The sequence below is a fragment of the Herpailurus yagouaroundi genome, unplaced genomic scaffold (assembly GCF_014898765.1).
Source record: "Herpailurus yagouaroundi ecotype Mexico unplaced genomic scaffold, PumYag 28, whole genome shotgun sequence".
In the NCBI taxonomy this organism is placed as follows: domain Eukaryota; kingdom Metazoa; phylum Chordata; class Mammalia; order Carnivora; family Felidae; genus Herpailurus; species Herpailurus yagouaroundi.
Genome location: NW_024412376.1, coordinates 158002100 through 158021221, shown reverse-complemented (window position 1 = coordinate 158021221; position 19122 = coordinate 158002100). Strand labels below are relative to the sequence as shown.

At 45.3% G+C, this 19122-nt stretch overlaps 1 long non-coding RNA gene across 3 annotated transcripts; it reads left to right on the top strand.

Annotated features, from left to right (window-relative positions):
* Positions 1 to 258: 258 nt before the first annotated feature.
* LOC121038269 (uncharacterized) lies at positions 259 to 18742 on the top strand. Of its 3 annotated transcripts, none has more exons than XR_005794276.1 (3): positions 259 to 669; positions 2803 to 3007; positions 18144 to 18742. It is a non-coding gene; the product is annotated as an uncharacterized LOC121038269 (long non-coding RNA). The 3 variants fall into 3 exon arrangements; XR_005794279.1 differs by lacking the exon at positions 18144 to 18742 and adding an exon at positions 10652 to 10863; XR_005794278.1 differs by lacking the exon at positions 18144 to 18742 and adding an exon at positions 3170 to 3462.
* Positions 18743 to 19122: the final 380 nt, after the last annotated feature.

Sequence of the window (19122 nt, the reverse complement as noted above, 5' to 3'; positions counted from 1 at the left end):
GAGAGAGAGAGATAGAATCTGAGGCAAGCTCTGCACTGTCAGCACAGAGCCCAACACAGGGCTCAAACTCATGAACCATTAGATCATGACATGAGCCGAAACCAAGAGTCAGTTGCTTAACAGGTTGGGCCACCCAGGCACCCCTAGTTTCTTTTATTATGTGAAAGAAAGAACAGATGAGTAAATGATCATCCATGGAACAATAATAATCTTGATGTTTACTGTTATATCACGTTCATAACTGGGCCACAGACAGGTGCAACTTTTGGCCTCTTTCGCCTAATCTCAGGTCCAATTTCAGTTTGTGTAGGATCACCGCCATTTAAAGGGATTGAATGGATCCGGAGGAAGAGTGGATGGCCTCAGCTGCCTTGCGCACAACCACTGCTCCCACAGATGCAGCCATGAAGCCTCTGAGCTTTCAGACCAAAAACGAATTCTTCTAAAATCCCAACCAGACAAACTTAACATGTCAAGATTTCTCCAACCTTTGAGGAAAACCAAACGTGGGACAGCAACAGTCCCACTTTTGGGGACATTCTGTTCCGGATTCTGATTCAGACTCTGTTCCGGATTCTGATTCTCTCTCCCACCAGAACCAGGTGAAAGTTCAAGGCAGACTAAAGAAAGAGCCCTGCCCCAAGCAGCGTCCCTCAGCATCTCTGGGAGGTTAGCATGTATTTCTTCTGTTTATGTTGTGCTACCAGCTTGTCCGTTGACCTGTCCCTTGGTCCCTGCTCTTTCTGCTTTCAGTTGAGTCTGAGGGAATCAGGTCCTTTACAAATGAGAAACATGAAAAAATTGGAAGGCAATTAAATGACCCTGCGCTTGCCTAGTCCTTCTTATTACCAATCCAAGAGTCCGCCTGAGTTGCCATGGACATGAAGAGTTGCCACGGACATGAAGAATTAAGTCAAAAGTACCTGCCAGATACACAGATAAACTTGACTATGTGGGTCCAGAACTCTCCTTAGTTGTGAAATTTGTGACATGTCACAATGCCTACTTTGAAAACAACATGCAATTCTAGCCTGACCTTCTTTGGACTTTCTCCCTGGGGGGGGAGGGAAGCATTATCCTTCTGAGGCTCCTATAGATGCACCCCTTCTTAACCTTTAAAGGATCTTAGGCACTCTTATTTTCAGAGACCTCCCTGCATACTTCATTACAATAAAATATATCCACAATATAGCTATATTGATTCATCTAAGAAAATACTAAGGAATACAAAACTACTTCTGAATTTGTTTTAGTATAAATTATTGGCTTTTTTCCTTGTTGTTTAGAATGCATGCATGTATACATGCATATACACCCAGATATACATATACATACACACATATGTATACACACTATATCTATAAGCATAAATATTTTATATGTGTATATTCATGTGTGTGCTGAATCACACTAGGTCAGCTGACATAATGTAAAGTTTTATAAATATTTAACTTAGCATTTATTTGTTGTTGTTTTTTTTTTATTTTTGAAGTTTTCTTTTTGCCCTTAGGAGCTGTTTTGTTTTGTTTTGTTTTGTTTTTTCTCAAATATCAGATATTTGTATTTAAGTCCATGAAAAACTCACAGGTCCAAGATTCCCTGCTCCAAGCATCCAACGAATGAACTGGGTCAGACCACAGTCCTTTCCTCCTGGTATGTTGGAGGAAAGTCCATTTTCGTGGAGGTTCTCCATTTGACTGTCAATCTCTCAGGACAGGGTTTTCTGTTATATTTGCAACATCTGTAGATTCAGGGGGCCTCCACAGAGTGGGAGGCCTTTGGACACTGTTGAAGAACTGAGATTCACCCAGAATGTTCCTCTCGCATTCTCCATTTGAGATCCTTTCTAGTTTTCACCAGATGGGAGGCATCGCAAACCTTGCTACCTGTGTCTTTTTTTTCTCCTTCGCCAAAAACTTCAACTCAAATGCCACTTCATGGTAGACTTAAAATATTCCTTTCAATAGTGCTGGAATGTGAAGGTTGATACAGAACTTCAAACTTGGAATGTTATTTTCTGGGGCTGTAGCTCAGCCATGAAATTTTGCTGCAGGCAGATTTCAACATGCTAGGTCTGAGCTGGAAGATGAATGTTTCATACCTTTATTTCACTTTAAAACCAGAAGCTTTTTTTTAAATATATTATTGTTTTGTACATAAAGCTGGGCAAAGATTGTTCTACAAGATTCTCTCTCAACATTGGGTCCAATGGAGCAGTTTAGAATCTTTTTTTGTGGGAATAAAACAAACTTTGTTAAAGAACTATTACGTATTAGGCACTGGGCCGAATGCTTTTCATGTATGTTAGTGCCTTTTTAACCTTGTAACAACCTTGAGGAGGGTAGATAGCATTGTTCTCACTTTACAGATAAGGAAGCTGGAGTTGGAAAGGTTAAAATCTTGACCAGAGTCAAACATCAAAGACTCATCAAAGCCTGCATTTGAAATCAATTCTTGCCACTCTACGATTATACAAAGCGCCTCAAGAGCTGATTGAAGAAAACAAGACATTAAAAGGAAATATATTCTGTATGTTGTACCTGCGGTTGTATCAGTTCTGAGAGAATTTTCCCATCAAGAAAATGAAGACAACGTAGGAGGCCCAGTAGATGGTGACTTCAGTGTCTGCATTCATGCTGGAGAGATTAATTCTCCTGATTGTCATTGCAAACCCTTCTTAACTCTCCCTCCCTTTTTACTCTTACCCTTATTTCTAGATTTTTGTTTTAGTAATTCCTATGGTTTTTACAATAGCTTTGATTCCCAGTACTTTTTCCTTCCTCTGCCTTATGTCTTTTTTAGATGTCAATGTTAGATCGGTCTCCCTACGAAGGGGACACTACCCAGATGGAACGGGGCAGTGGAAGTCTTGCTATCCCAGCCTGAAAGTGCTGAGGGCAGATGCCTGTATCCCTCAGACCCTTCAGAGATGCCTCAGCTACAGAGATACCACCTCAATCAAGTCTGCACCCCTTCCTGGGAGCCCCACATTCAGTGACCGATTAAGGTGAGATCACGAAACCTCCCAGCCATGTTGGCCTAATTCGGAACAACTCTGAAGAGTCATTCTAGCTCCAGAGCTCTTTTGAGGGGTGGGATGAGGGTGTCACATAGCACAGGTGAACTTGTCCCCATGCCCAGTCCTGCTCCCTTCCTCTCTCTCCTCTAGGTGTTCCTCCCAGGAGAACTCTTCAATAATCACGGTGTATTGAACTGTCCTTCAGAGCCAGCGTCCCAGAGAGCCCAGCCTGCAATGCCTTAGCAGGGGAGAGGGGAGAAGGGAGAACTGAAGTAAGCAGGATCACTCATTCTCATGAACTGCATGTTTTCTCCTTCCAGAACTCCCAGAAACCCCACTGCTGCCACTATTTTTAGTGTTAGACCACATCTTCTCTAACCATTCATCAGTCAAAAGACATTTGGGCTCTTTCCATAGCTTGACTATTGTTGATAATGTTGTTACAAACATCAGGGTGCATGTGCTCCTTCGAATCTATATGTTTGTATCCATTTCTGATTACCACTCATAAAATTATTTAGCCAGGTGTGGCAGAAAGAGGAGTATCTGTTCGGACCCAGACTGGATCATTCTCCCATTTTGCCCTGACCAAGTTCTGTGCCCTTCTGTATCCTCATGCTTCCATGTCCCTCTACCCTGTGATGTCCTTTCCTTGTTTCAAGGCCCATCCTCCCAGTTTAGTTCCAATGTTAGTTTATGAGTCATCGGAAACAACTGCGTTAGATAACGTGGTCTGTGCAGTGTTGGACAAACCTCTGAGAATGGCGGTTCCGTTTGCATGGTTTTGCAGCCCACTGAATGCATTTGTCTCTTCGATTTGAGCATTTCGTGTTCCGAGCGCTATCTCTGCGCTGCATGCCACACCTTTGACTTCTACACACACACACGACACAAGTTGAAGCAACTCACTGCTGGAGGTCTGAGCTCATGACGAGTCCTCTATAGACAGAGACAGATGGCATGACACTTTCTTGAGTTTCAACACTTGCATCCCCTGGCTGTTTAGCTGGGGATTAGCTTAATCTGGGGACTGACATTTAGGAACTCACACTCATGATTGTGCAGGTTATGCTGGTTTGTTTTTTCCCACTGATCATCCCAAAGCACATTGACTCTGTTTTGCTTTCCTAATTTCTCAGCATGAATCTTCTGTTCTTCAGACACTAGGACTCCTGGTATTCATTGACCCGTGCTTTTCTATTCAATTTAAATGTGATCCTACAGGGGTTCTTAAGAGGACTCAATAGACAGCTACCCTCTTCCTTAAGTTCCAAATTAATGGATAAATAAAACAAAGGAGGCAGGCAGAGGGGGCCAAGGTTTGATCATTATTAAGTTAGTATTAGAGAATTGGGCTTATATCCACAGTCATTTGAACCTCCTAACACTGAGTCCCAGAACCAGTCAGCATTATCCATGCATCTCTGGGCCAGGGCCAACCTGAATCTGGAGAAGCTGAGTCACACACATGTGCTCCAATGAGCCCCTAAGAAGAGAAGCTTCTGTGCACAACCAGATTCTCCCTCTAAACACTACAATGAGGGGTTACTCCTCGGCTCTGGGGGAGAAGGTCAGGTGTGATACAGCAATCCATGTTTCTCCACATCAATTAAAAACACCAAGAACAGCTAACACTTGTATCTAATAACTGACCCTAGATGTATCCTATGTGACAGGCACTATTCTAAGCCCATTACGTATTTTAGCTCACTTAATCCTCGTAATAATCCTGTCAGTTAGGGATTATTTCTAACCTCCACTTCAAAAGATGAGAAAACTGAGGTGCAGAGGCTAATAAGCTTGCCTGGGGTCACTCTGACAGTAAGAGGTAGAGCCAGGATTTGAACCTGAGAAGTCAGATTCTACAACCAAGACTCCGAACCGCTGAGCTGTGGTGGATTCAAGATCCACTAGGCATACAAATTTGTTCTTTCCTAACCCTTCCCTTCTCTACAGTCCAACTCTGCCCACCTTCAAGGAAAGGTACGAGCCCGCATGCCTCCAAAAGCCTTCCCAATAGAGCAGCTCCTGAGGGTCTCCATTAGGCTTGCAGGACTTTGGCGCCCCATGAACAGCCTTCATCTTTAAGCCCATTCCTCACAGCCCGAACACTGTAGACTTTGTTCAAGTGTGGATGAAGCCAGGGACACAAGGGTGAAGCCGAGAGATAAGGTTGATTTGTTCTGATCTGTTATTAGATAACAGGTGAATGAAATGATATAGAGAAAAAAAAAAAACAGCAAGGAAGTACAGTCTGGTTTGTATCTTGCAACTTAACTGTGTGCTCGATATTCTACCACTTTGTGGCATTTGTATGAGTGCTGGCTCTGTGCTGGGCACTGTTCTTCGACCTGGGGAGAGAGAGCTGAAAACAAAACACACAAGCAAGCAAGCAAAACCTCCCTGCTCTCAGGGACCTTACTGTTGGGTCAGGAGGCCAGTTGAATTCTGCAATCACATAAGCGTGCTACAGCACGCTGGACTAAGTATTGGGAAGAAAACAAAGAAGAGGTGAAACCACCATGTCTGGGGCACGAGATGTCAAGAAGACTTTCCCCGGGAGCCATTTAGCGTACAAGTTGAAGGACGAGAGGCCACCCATGGTTTGAGTAGAGCAGGGGGCACGTTCCAGGCAGAGGGGACAGGGGGGCACAGAGATTGGGGAACAGCAGAGAGTGGAAGTGGCAGGCAGCTCTGGTGGCCAGTGCCCAGTGGAGGTAGAATTAAATGAGGCTAGAAAAGCATGGAGACCGTATGAGGGAGCTTTGGGCTTATTCTAAAAGCAACGAGAGGTTTTGCTTCACGTGTAATTCATTCACTGACTCATCCACTCAATAGATATGTTTGCAAAATCCGAAAGGTACCAGAATCTGTGCTGTGGATGCTACAAAGCTGAGTAAGACAGAGCCCTTCTCTCCCTCTCAATTTGTCAGCTGGGGGAAACAGATAAGGAACGGTTAAAATACATTTTATTATGTATTTTACATAATACCTCAAGAACACAAAATGGAATTTTAACCACATGCACTAAAGGGTGCACTGAAGGGTGACAGGGAACCAACCAGGCTGTGCCCAGGAGAGGGAAGGGCATATGCCCCAAAGAGCCCTGTGGGTCAGGAATCTCAGTTATGAGGAGGTGCAGAAAACAGCCATGGATGACCTTCAGGTGAACGGGAATAAGAAGGAAAAGGCCATGGCATGCCATTCTGACGTGTCCAGACTTTATCTCCTCGCATTAGCCTGTTTGGGCTGTTACAACAAAATACCGCAGGCTCGGTGGCTTAAACAATAGTTTATTTTCTTACAGTTCTGGGGCCATGAGTCCCAGCTCTCCCAGTCTGGTGAGAGCTCTTCTGCCGGCATACAGACAGCCGTCTTCTCACTGTGTCCTCACACTGTAGAGAGGGGGCTTCTTAAAGAAGGTGTCTTCCTGGAAGGCCAATAATCCTATTGGAACAGGACCCCACCCATATGACCTCATTTAACGTAAGTACCTCTTTTCATTGATTTTTATTTTTTTAATGTTTATTTATTTTGGAGAGAGAGACAGAGTACAAATGGGGGAGGGGCGGAGAGAGAAGAAGACATGGAATCCAAAGCAGCCTCCAGGCTCTAGGCCGTCAGCACAGAGCCTGACACGGAGCCCAAACTCACGAACCTTGAGATCATGACCTGATCCAAAGTCGATGCTTAAGTGACTGAGCCACCCAGGCACCCTGACCTAAGTACTCTTTAGAGGCCCTACCTCTAAATACAATCACATTGGGGGTTGGGGCTTCAACACATGCATCTGTGGTAGGTGGGAGAGGGAGGCACAATCCAATCCACAGTGCTCCTGATGTGCAAAGAGCCACTGAAAGATTTTAAGCGAGAAAATAATACGATCAAGCTATTAATTTAGAAAACTCGCAGTGGTCACTGGGTTGAAACTGGATCAGAGCAAGGATAAGATTTGGGACAGGGAGAGAAATTGTGGCGCTATTTCTCATCTTCTAGGAAAAAAAATGAGGAGGACATAGGGACGGAGAGGGGAGACTAAGTTGCAAAATGGCTAAGGAGGTGTCCTCAGCAGGAAGTGGCGACTCCCAGGTTCCTGGCTGCAGTGATGGGACAAAAGTGGTGGCCCTCACTGAGATTAGTCATACCGGAGAAGCAGATCTGGGGACAGTGGTGAGTAGGAAAGGAGTTCAGGCCTAGGAATATTGACTTGGGCGCAAAGGTGGATATGCACAACATTGTAAGCATCCATTCTGATGTCAAGATCATTATTGAGTATAATTTTTTTTTAATGGGGATTTTGTTGGTCAATTGAGAGGTAAACTTGAAATTCATAAGGGATAGAGACTTTGCATTTCTACAAAGAATATCTCAGTCCTTAGTCCGGATCCTGATTCTTGGTTCAGCATGGCCTGGCCTCTTCCTATCGAATTTCCACTCGTGAAAAGTGGAAGCTTTTACTATAGGGCACTGCATTAACACTGATTGTATTTCTTTCTAAAGAGCATTCGGTGGTTCGGTTTGGAGAAACAAAACTGCAGCCAGCCTGGGTACATGTGCCTTTGGAAAAGATATTAGTCACCATTTACTGAGTTCCCAGCACTGGACACTTCCCTTCAGTTAGACATACGTCCGCAGAACAACTCTGTCATTAGCTAACATATGAACTCCAAGATAACCAGCAGGATTATGAGCATCTTAATCAGACAGCCTGGATATGGCATTTTGTAGATGAGAAATCTGAGACTCTGAGGAATTAATTAACTAACCCGCCCAGATCACAGAGCTGAAATAATGGAGTCAGGTTTCAAAACCACATGGCTTGGTTCAAAACCCATGCTCTTCCCCTTTCCCAAAGGAACAGCACCAGTAGAATTTTCACTCTCTTGTTTTATAAGATATTTGTTACCACTTTCCCAGTTTGGACTGTGTTTTCCTGTGCTTGGATGGGGCCCTGGGACAGGGCCACCTTCACATGCTCCACTCCCCCAGTTCTTGCCCCTCCCCCCACCCATGCACTACCAAGCATATTGGTTTCCTATGGCTGCCATAACAAATTACCGCAAACTTAGGGGCTTTAAGCAGCACACATTTATGATCCAAGGTTCTGCAGGCTAGAGGCCCAGAACCTGTCTCATTGGCTAACATCAAGGAGTCAGCAGGGCTGCAGTTCTGTCTGGAGGGTCTAAGGGAGACTCTGCCTCCTCGCTGTCAGCTCCTCCTGCCTCCCCTCAGGGTTCCTCCATCTTCAAAGCCAGCAAATCAGGTTGAGTGCTTCTCACAGGATCAGTTTCCTCCACTTTTAAGGACCCTTGTGATTATCTTGGGCACCTGTGGCTAATGCAGCCTACTCTCTCTCTCACTTAAAGCCCACCCGATTAGCATGCTTGGTTCTACCTGCAGCCTTAATGGTATTTTGTCCTGTAAGCTAACATATGCACAGGTTCTGGTGTGGACATCTCCCAGAGTTCTTGTGCAGACCACACCAACTACCTCCAGGTTCTCTGTCGGCTGAGGCTGTGTCTGAGGATAGGGACCGTGGAGATGGTTCTGATTGACTTATTAGGAAAAAAAGGGGGGAGGGGGAGAAGGGCTACCTAAGGCATATAGGATGGGCATTGTAGACAGGAGGGGAGGATTACCCTTAAGAAGATATCACTGAATTCCTGAGACCAACCAGGCTTCTTCAGAGTCTCTCCCCAGCCCTATCAAGCCAGTTTGGGTCCTCCTTCCCAGAAACCCCTGTTGGGTTTCTGAATGTGATTTGGGGAAGGTGCCTGCCTGCCACAAAGAAGGGCATAGACATACTGCTGGATAAAGAAGTGTCTCTCAAGGCGCCTGGGTGGCTCAGTCGGTTGAGCGTCCGACTTCAGCTCAGGTCACGATCTCGCAGTCTGTGAGTTCGAGCCCCGCGTCAGGCTCTGGGCTGATGGCTCAGAGCCTGGAGCCTGTTTCCGATTCTGTGTCTCCCTCTCTCTCTGCCCCTCCCCCGTTCATGCTCTGTCTCTCTCTCTCTGTCTCAAAAATAAATAAACGTCAAAAAAAAAAAATTAAAAAAAAAAAAAGTGTCTCTCACATCCCATCAAATGCCTCGAGGGAATGATGGACGGATGAAGAGATTTCAGGCTGTCATCACAACCCCTCCCCACCCGTGTTGCTCCTTCCCACTCTCCAACACCCACATTGTCCACCCAGAAATCTCCCCTAACATGTTTGTCACCAGAATCTGATTCGGGGTCACTGTGAGCACACGTGCACACACAAGCTCAGACACCCCAGGCTGTTCCTGTATGGAATCTTTCTTCCATTACAGGTTCCCCCTGTTTCCTTTTAACCCAATTTCACTCAGCCGTGTGTGCTGTGGAGAGAGAAATGTGATTGCACTCACGCTGACTTACTGAACTGAGCCTCCACCCACACCCCTCTGTCTAATCTTTAACCTCCCTGGGCCTCAGTTTCCTCATCCGGAGAGTAGAAATAATAACACCCAATTCACACATTTCTAATACATAGTAAATGAAATTCTATATATGCAATTGTTTAACCCAGCACCCGACACATATTTGGTGTCAGTATCTCAATGTCTTTAGCTTCTGTTTTCATCCCCTACAAGATTTATGAGATGATAATACTTAGAGAAATAACTCTATAGCAGCAAACACTGATTATGTGTTTCTATGTGACAGGCACCACCCCACATGCTTGACATGAATCATCACATGTAAGTAAGCTTATATGTGTTGCACAACCATCCGACAAGGTATGAGCCTGTTATACTAAAACCCAGAGAGGCTGAGTAACTTCTCCAAGGTCACAGGTGAAAGAAGGTGGAGGGGGATTTTAAACCCAGATGGATCAAACAATGAGGACGGCATTCTTAGCTTACTTAGGAAGAGCCGGGCTTCTTACAAATATGACAAAGGAAAAAAAGACTTTAAAAAACCTTTCAAATTTTCCATGCCTTTTCTGGCCTTCTGTCTATAATTAGCACTCCAACTTCTGGCCACCAACCAGATTTTTTCTTCCCCAAGGTTTTCTACCACCTGGATTCCACAGCCCAGGAAAAGAAGAAGCATGCTGGCCTGAGTAATCTGGATGGTCCCTGAGCCTTCTCCCATCAAAAGGCTCGCTTTCCAGGAAGCAATTAACACCTAATTCACAATTGCTGGTATCTCTGTATCTGTTCTCCAGACCTGCTGACAGTTCTTCAGCATTTTATTGTACATATCTTCTTTGGAGGCCTTTCTGGGTCTATAGTCTGCTGGAAAGAGCAGCTCTGGGCTAACAGGCAGGGAAGACAACCCCTCAGAAGTCCTGTCTAAACTCACTCTGGCAGAAGCCAAGGAAGCATCTTCAACCTGGGAAGGAAAGTGTATAACTGATTAGAACCCAAGATTGGCAGAGCAGGTGAGTGAGCCCCAATAACCTTGAGCACCAATATAGACTTTGGTTTGGCTGCATATTAGAATAATCTATGAAAGTTTAAAAAAAAATACTAGCGTTTGGGTCTCAACTCAGAAAACTGAATCAGCATCCCTGGGGGTGGGCCCAGCCATCAGCAGCAATTTTTGAAATCTCCCGAAGTGATTAGTGTGTTGCTAGTTAAAAGCCAATGTCCTACTGCCTCTTTCACAGATGAAGAAACTGAGGCCCAGAGGAGTCATCCTTACCTCAAAGTGACAATTGCCACCATTTGAATTGTAGCTGCTGCTCACTAATGTGTAACCAACCTCAGGAAGCAATATATGATGGGAAAAAAATAAAGTTAAATATGAAAATTAGAGAAACCAAAGTACCCTCTAGAAGAAGATGCATTTGCAAATAAAAGTACTCTAGAACTGCCTGCATTTAATTTTTTTTTTAATGTTTATTTATTTTTGAGAGAGAGAGACACACAGAACATGAGCAGGGGAGGAACAGAGAGACAGGGAGACAAAGAATCTGAAGCAGGCTTCTTGTGAAGGTGGAGACAGAGATTGGAGTGATCCATCTAGATACCAAAGAATACCAAAGACTGGTGGCCACCACCAGAAGCCAGGATGAAGCCAGGAAGGAATCTTCCCTAGAGCATTTGGAGGGAGAATGGTCCTGCTGACACCTTGATTTGGATGCCTAACTTTCAGAATTAAGAGAATTAGAATGAAAAAAAGGAAATTTCTGTTGTCCTAAGCTACCCGGTGTGTGGTACTTTGTTATGGGCAGCCCTAGTGAGCCAACATGGCCATTGATTCAACAGCATTCCTGAATTCATCTTTGAAAGTGAGTTCTGGAGACAAAATGTTGGGGTTCACAAGACACCCCCCTTCTTACGAGCTGTGTAACCTTGGACAAATTGTGTAAGTTCTCTAAGCCTCAGTTTAACTACCTGTAAAATGAGAACAAAATAGCACCTACCTCACAGAGTTGTTGTGAGGATTGAGTTAATATATCTGAAGTGCTTAGCATAGTACTTGTTCTATTATAAGTGTTTAATAAATGGTAACTAATATTGTATTGGTGACATCCCAGATCTCCAATATAATAGTTGCCTGGTAATACCTCTCAATGCCTTGTGGCATTTCTGTAATAGTTAGCTAGGGCCTCTGGACCACATGAAGTGTGATTTCACTTTCTAAGGGTCACGTTTTATCCCATCACTAAGATAGGAAGCTCTTTGCTGCTAGTGCCTCACCCAGATCCCCTTGGCCCACCCTCGAAGCCACCTGTAGACAGTTCAGCACACACTGAGGGGTCATATGTCTCTTTGCCTGAGGGTGTTCTCTAGCCACAGAGCATGCCCAACACTCCTGAGGCGGGTTAGATGGGCTTAGGGTTGACCAGAGGGAACCAAATCACTAAACACTGAGGGAAGGGATTTGTCAGATAAACAGGTCAGCTCTTTTGCTCCTCAGTAGGACAGATGGAAAAACATGCATTTCCAGTGACTCTCCAATGTGACTGAGCTTCAGTTGTCCAGAGGAGGGACCTTCTAGATCAGGGGTCCTCAAACCATGGCTTATAGCCCCAATTCAACCAGTACCTATTTTTATAAATAAAGTTTTATTGTAACACATGTATCTGTATGTCCTTTTATCTATATGTCATCTATGACTGCCTTCAGGCTACAAGAGCAGAGCTGAGGAGCTGCAACAGAGATTGTATGGTCCGCAAAGCCTAAAAAACTATCTGGTCCTTTACAGAAGTGTGCTGACCCCTGCTAAGATTCATTGGTTTCCTTTCCTTCCCTGACTCACTTCCCCACTTATTTGCATTGCTTACGGAGCTCACCTCCCAAGTAAGCTGTGCCCAAATCCTTGTGCTGTGGTTGGCTTTTGGAATAACCCAAACCAGGACCTCTGTTAAAATAACTTCCCCGTCTCAACACTCAACTCCGTGCCGGAATAGAGCTCTCAAAATGTTGTTGTATAGATAGATGGATGTTGTTGTATAGATAAATGGATGGAAAATATTAAGAGGCTGCAAGGTCACCAAATTAAAGAAGCCTGTGAAAGGGGGTAACTATTTGCCAGGGGCCCCTTCCCTGCTCAGTTACCACCCTTGGCTTCTGAAACCCCAAGATCTCTACATCGTAAGTAAACTTGACCCTTGTAGGCACATTCTCTGAAAGGATAAATACTCCTCCCAAGATTAGGCATGTGGTGCACAGACCCTAAGTCTGGACCTTAGCACAGGTGCTTTGATAAATTCATTGCCTAAGCAAATGACGATGACTGGAAGTGAAGTGGGGAGGGTACAGAAAGAAGAAAAGCCAAGAGACGTCACATGCTCAGCCCTCACTATGTCTGGCATTGATGTCTTATCAGTTCCCTTAGTAGATAAAAATATTTTTGAACACTTGCCAAAATGAATGTCATATGACTAGGATTTGAGGGCAGATATGCTCTTTCCTTCATACTCGAGCCCCTTCAAATGTTTCTTAAGTGTCTTCCTCTGTGCCACTACACTCAGCATCTTCTCATACTTAGCCAATGTGAAGGCTTTGTTGCTTCCATTTGGTGTAGAGGGATCCTGCCTCCCAAGTTTGGGGGATGGTATATCACCTCATATCCAAGTGGTGGAGAGTCACTTCTGTGCTGGGAACTGTGTAAGGCACTATGGTGCCATGAGGACATACTCACATACCTCCTGAAGCTAAAGCTGCTACACCTGAAGTCCCCCTCATTGACACTGAAGACACACCCCTCACAGGCTGCCTCTCCACTATGACAGAGCCCTGTGTGGACTCTATGCCTGACCCCTTTCTGGAGCCATGGGTTCTGAGACTCCTTTCCGGACCAGCTTAGGTGCAGGACTTCCCTGCGACTTGGTCAACCCTCCCTTAGACTAAACAGTAGTCTTGGATGCTTCCATACAACCTCCTCGCCCCTTCCCCTTTATACCTGAGGCTCTCCCAGCCTTCCCAAACTCCCTCCCTATTTCCTTTCTCACGGGAATTTCTCCCAATAAAATCTTTGCATGTTTAATCTCGTCCTGGTGTCTGCATCATGAAGGACCTGAACCAACTGGGTTGGCTCATTTAAGTCTCATGATTTCTATCTCTAGTTTTGATTAAGTCCTGAGAAATTAACTAGCCCACAGTCAGGTGGTCAACCAGGAAAGGCTTTGTGCTTAACCTCAGTTTCTCCCAACTCAAACACATCACAGTCTACACCATTCACCTTCCAAAATGGACAGTCTCCTTCCTGCCCAGAAATCTTCATGGAGATTGGTAGAAGGCATCAGGCACTTCCCGCATTACTCATGATAAACACAAAAAATAAGAATAAAATACACAGAGCCTTGAAATAATGGACAATGAGGGTAAAAAGACAAGATGAGAGGTTTACCATGTATTGGGCAGGATTCTGTGATGGAGGGAAAGAAGACAACCAACACACCCACTAATGCAAATAACACAGTGACTGAAATGCTCAAAACTATTTTGGGGATTCTGTTTAACAAGAAACTGTAAAAAAATATCTGTACATTTGATGGAAAAGAAAACCTTAAAACACCATTTTTAAAAAGCAAGAGAGGGAAAAATAAAGTTGGATTCAGATCCTGGTGATGAATTTAGGATTTTTGTAAACCTGGTAACTTTGTCCTAAACTTCATAAACAGGTGAAATAATAGACAAGTGGCAAGAATGGATGATAAAATACAGAAAGCCTCTGTGGAGCTTTCCTGTCTCATCCCCTAAGGCCCCTGGAAGCAGCAATGGAAAGGTTAATACACAGCGAAACTAATCTCTAGGAAACTCTCCAGCATCTTGACCAGAACCTACTCTGATTGGTCCAGCATCACCATAAATAGGAAATTGTCTATCAGATCATCTTCTACAGAGAACCTTCCTGACCCCCTAAATGGCATCAGCTGCCCCTCTCTCTGCCCCTTGCCATAACTCCTCTGTTAATTTCCATCACAGTCTATGCCAACCTGTACTGGCTACACACCAAGAGCACACACGCATACACATGCTCGCGCGCGCACACACACACACACACACACACACATACATGGCAGGAATTATATCTATGGTTCCCTTGCCTCATGTTTGGCACATCGTAGGAGCTCCATTTAGCCTAGCTGAATGGTTAAATGTGTAGGTGGAAGGAAGACCTCATGTATCACTGGAAATGGCACTTTTTTTTTTTGTTTGTATCCTGACCAGTATGACCAAAGCATTTTCTGAAGTGGTTATTATACATCTGGATGCATCTTTCCCACGTAGTTAAATATAAAACTCTTGTCAATACACCTCGTTTATGGCCATACCCATACTAGTTTTGAATCTTAGAGCCAATGACTTAACCTGTCCAAATATCACAGAGGCCATGGTATAATTCAGACTTTACAAGACAGCTCACATGCATGTCCACTAACAAAGTCACAACGCAGCCACAAAAGACCGGCCATAGCTAAAATGCCACTACACTGGTTTGGGAGCATTTGCTGAGTGCCTGCCATGTGCCACAGACTTTTTCACTTAATCACATTACCTTATCCTCATAATGCCATCCTCATAACGATGCTATGAGGTAGTTATCATTATCCCCATTTTACCGGTGAGTAAATGGGAGCTTGATAAATCTTACCCAAGGATAAACAGGTAAGCATGACCAGGATCCTGATCCAGGACTGCCGAACTCAGTTGAATGCCTTTCCACCTAAACCCTAAACCAGGTCTTCTGACTCAAAGCCAAAGTCTGGTCTTCTCTGTGACAAGTGGGTGGCCAGGGAACTCAGACTCTCCTGAATATTCCCTGAGGGGTGCAGAGTTGCAGTTCTGAGTGTGCAGAAAGAATAGAAGAGCGCAGGATGATTCTAGGAGATACCACCCAAACACACTGGGCTGGAGACTAGCTGCTCTCATTTGCTTGATGTCCAAGAAATGCCCCCAACACCTTTTGCCTACAGCCCAGAGGCATGCAGAGTTCAGAGATGCGAGAGCACATACTCCCTGAAGACCGGGACCATGCCTTGCATCCCTCTGTCATAAACACCAGGCTCAAAAATTGTACATGGACTTCAAACAAACTATATTTTAAAGCCAGTGCTTTTCAATGTAAGCGCATTTTTCTAAGCAACAAGGAAATGGGAGGAGGGAAAAGAACAAAAACTATGAAAATTGGAGAGGGTCCAAAGTGAGTATGAAGAGATTTATTTAAGAGAGAAAAATGAAAGGAGCCAAAATGCATGACTTGGCTAGCAGACAAAACATAAAGAGTGTAAGAGCCTAGAGATATTGGAAAGGCACAAACAAGAGGAGCACCATTTCATATTTTGTATTCAAGCACAATAAGCATAGCATTCTATTAGTTTCAGGTTTTTATATGGTTATCATATGGTTTTTAATGTTGTGGACAGTTGGGAGTAACCAGGGTAAATGGTCTGGGATAGGAAATGGACTAGCCGGCAGGGTCCAGAAACAGAGAAGTGGTTTGCAATGGCAAATTTAGAATCCCAAGCTTCCCGATTTAATTCTCAACATGATCTTGGCAAGCCAATGCACTCATTCATTCATCCATCTAACAGTATTCATTGAGCAGCTGCTATGTACCCAGAGCTCTGCACATAGCGGCCTGGCTACCTGCCCAGTGAAGCTCGCCATCTTCCAGAGAAGAGACACATTAAGATTTAGTGGTGGTAGAGAGTGGAGAGTCTCACTGTGAGAGCTACAGGAGCACATACAGTGGTTTACAAGACACGGAGGTCTCCCTGGGGAAGAGATGGTTAAACTGAGACTACAAGAATGAGGAGACGTTTGTCAGTGCAGATAGAGGTAGAAAGGATTCCAGAAAGAAGGAAATGCATGTGAGTGGCTCCTGGGTGGCTCAGTTGGTTGAGCATCCGACTTCGGCTCAGGTCATGATCTCACAGTTCATGAGTTTGAGCTCCGTGTTGGGCTCTGTGCTGATAGCTTGCAGCCTGGAGCCTGCTTCAGATTCTGTGTCTCCCTCTCTCTCTGCTCCTCCCCCGCTCAGGCTCTCTCTCTCTCCTTCAAAAATAAATAAAAACATTAAAATTTTTTTTAAAGAAGGAGATGCATGTGAGAAAGTGCTACAGATGGTATGTTTATATCCTCCCCAAATGCCTATATTGAAGCCCTAACCCCCAACGTGGTGGTATTTGCAGGTGGACCTTTGGGATGTAATTAGAATTGGATGAGGTCATGAGTATGGGGCCTCCGTGATCTGCATAGGAAGAGGAAGAGACCAGAGCTCTCTTTCTCTTGCTACCATGTGAGGACACAGTCAGAAGGTGGCCATCTGACAGCCAGGAAGAGGGCTCTCACCAGTATCCAACCATGCTGATACCCTGATCTTAGACTTCCAGCCTCTAGAACTAAAAGAAGATCAATCTCTGCTTAAGCCACCTGGTCTGTGACATTTTGTTGCAGTACTCGAGCTGGCTGAGACAGAAAGGAAGGAGGTGAGAGAGAGAGAGAGAGAGTTGCTGCTAGAGAATTGAAAGGTTAGCATGGGGGGGGTGGTAGGAGGGGCTGGTGGGGTGGGATTCAAGAGAGGGGCAGGCAAGGGCCAGGACTAGCCTTTTATGCAAGGCATCTTAAGACCAAAAGGGAGCTGGTAAAGGGTGATGAGCCAGGTTGCTGTAGGATCAGATGGATATTCTAGAAAGTTCTTTGGGGCAGAAATGTGAAGAAAAGATTGGATCAGCGTGAATGGATCCAGGAAGAACAGACTAGAAGCTGTTCACTAGTCCATGAAAAATAATTTAAAACCTTCCCTGTGACAGTGACACATGAGCTGAGTGCCAACGGATGAGTAGAAAATTGTGAAGGGAAATCCTGGCAGCCGCACAGCCCAGGCAAGGCAGGAATGCATAAGGGACAGAGACCATCAGAACAGCAAGAACCTCTTGTGGCTGCAGAGTGGCATGAGTGAGCAGGAGTGACAGGCCAAGATATGAAACGCCTTGTGCATTAAACCAGGGGGTAGAGGGGCGCCTGGGTGGCGCAGTCGGTTGAGCGTCCGACTTCAGCCAGGTCACGATCTCGCGGTCTGTGAGTTCGAGCCCCGCGTCGGGCTCTGGGCTGATGGCTCAGAGCCTGGAGCCTGCTTCCGATTCTGTGTCTCCCTCTCTCTCTGCCCCTCCCCCGTTCATGCTCTGTCTCTCTCTGTCCCAAAAATAAATAAACGTTGAAAAAAAAAAAAATTTTAAACCAGGGGGTAGAGACTTTCCACTATAAGCCAGGAGGAAGGAGCAGAAATTTGAGACCAGAAATACCAGGGTTCATATCACAGCTGTGCCACAGCCTGTGTGCTCATGACCAATTGACTAATGACTGGGCCTCAGCTTCCTCACCTGTAAAATGGGAACTCTGTATTGAGCAAAAAGTTAGGTGCTCAGGGACACCTGAAGACATGATTGAGCTTCTAAGGGGTCTAGAGGACACATATAAGCAGGGGACCACATTCTGGGTATTCTCTGGACATCACATGAACATACTTCTGCTTGTCTTCTCCAGAGAGTCCAGAGCAGTTAATCTTGGACCTATCCAAAGGGGTTGAGTAGCCAAAGCCCCCAAAGGCTCATTTCATGTTAAAATGTAGTTTTTCTTAGGACACAGAGTTAAGCAATGTGAAAGCTCTATGGGGTCTCTGTCCAATGTCTTCTTGAACTCAAGGTGCCTCAAGGTATCTACCTGGAAACAACAGGTCTCTTCATACTCAAGTACCATCCTATACCCTGACCAACACATGTCATGACCTACATGAGAATGTCAGCAAGGAGACTGGTGACGATTGGGTGTGCCCTTTCAGCATTAAGTTCCTCTTCCCCCTCTCCCGGGCCTCCTGCAGACAGTGCTCTTACTTGACTCACCAAGCTCCAACCAGGCTGGGGCCGCTGTGACCCAGGAAAATGTACCATCTATCCTTGGCCTCCAGCAGGTGTGAGATGGATCCCAGACGAATCCAGGGTGCCTACCCCCTGGACCGCCCCACTTCTTCACTGCATGTCCTACAGCCTGTGACCAGATGATTTACTGGCCTGCCAGGGAGGGCCTATGGCGAAGAGGTAACCTTGGAATTCTAACCATTGTTATCAAAGCCCATTCCACTGAGCAGGTGTGTGATCATCCAGCACCCCCCACCAAGTTACTTTCTCTGTGTCTGGTTTCCTCATCTGCAACATGGGGATAATAATCCACCTCATGGGGTGCCTGTGAGGGTCGCAAGAATTAACATGTGTAAAGTATTTAATGAATGTCGACTATCTCTATGATGACAATGGTGATGATGATGGTGAGTTTGGGGCCACTAAAGGTTGAGGAAGCCTGATTCTCCTTCTTTGGAAGAAAGGTTAGTGGGTTGTACAGGGGCCCCCTGCCTCACCGTGTTTCACTAGTGTTCACACACTGGAATATCCGGCCTGGGACCCCAACTATTTAAAGTCAAGCTAGTGCAGGGGCGCCTGGGTGGCGCAGTCGGTTAAGCGTCCGACTTCAGCCAGGTCACGATCTCGCGTTCCGTGAGTTCGAGCCCCGCGTCGGGCTCTGGGCTGATGGCTCAGAGCCTGGAGCCTGCTTCCGATTCTGTGTCTCCCTCTCTCTCTGCCCCTCCCCTGTTCATGCTCTGTCTCTCTCTGTCCCAAAAATAAATAAA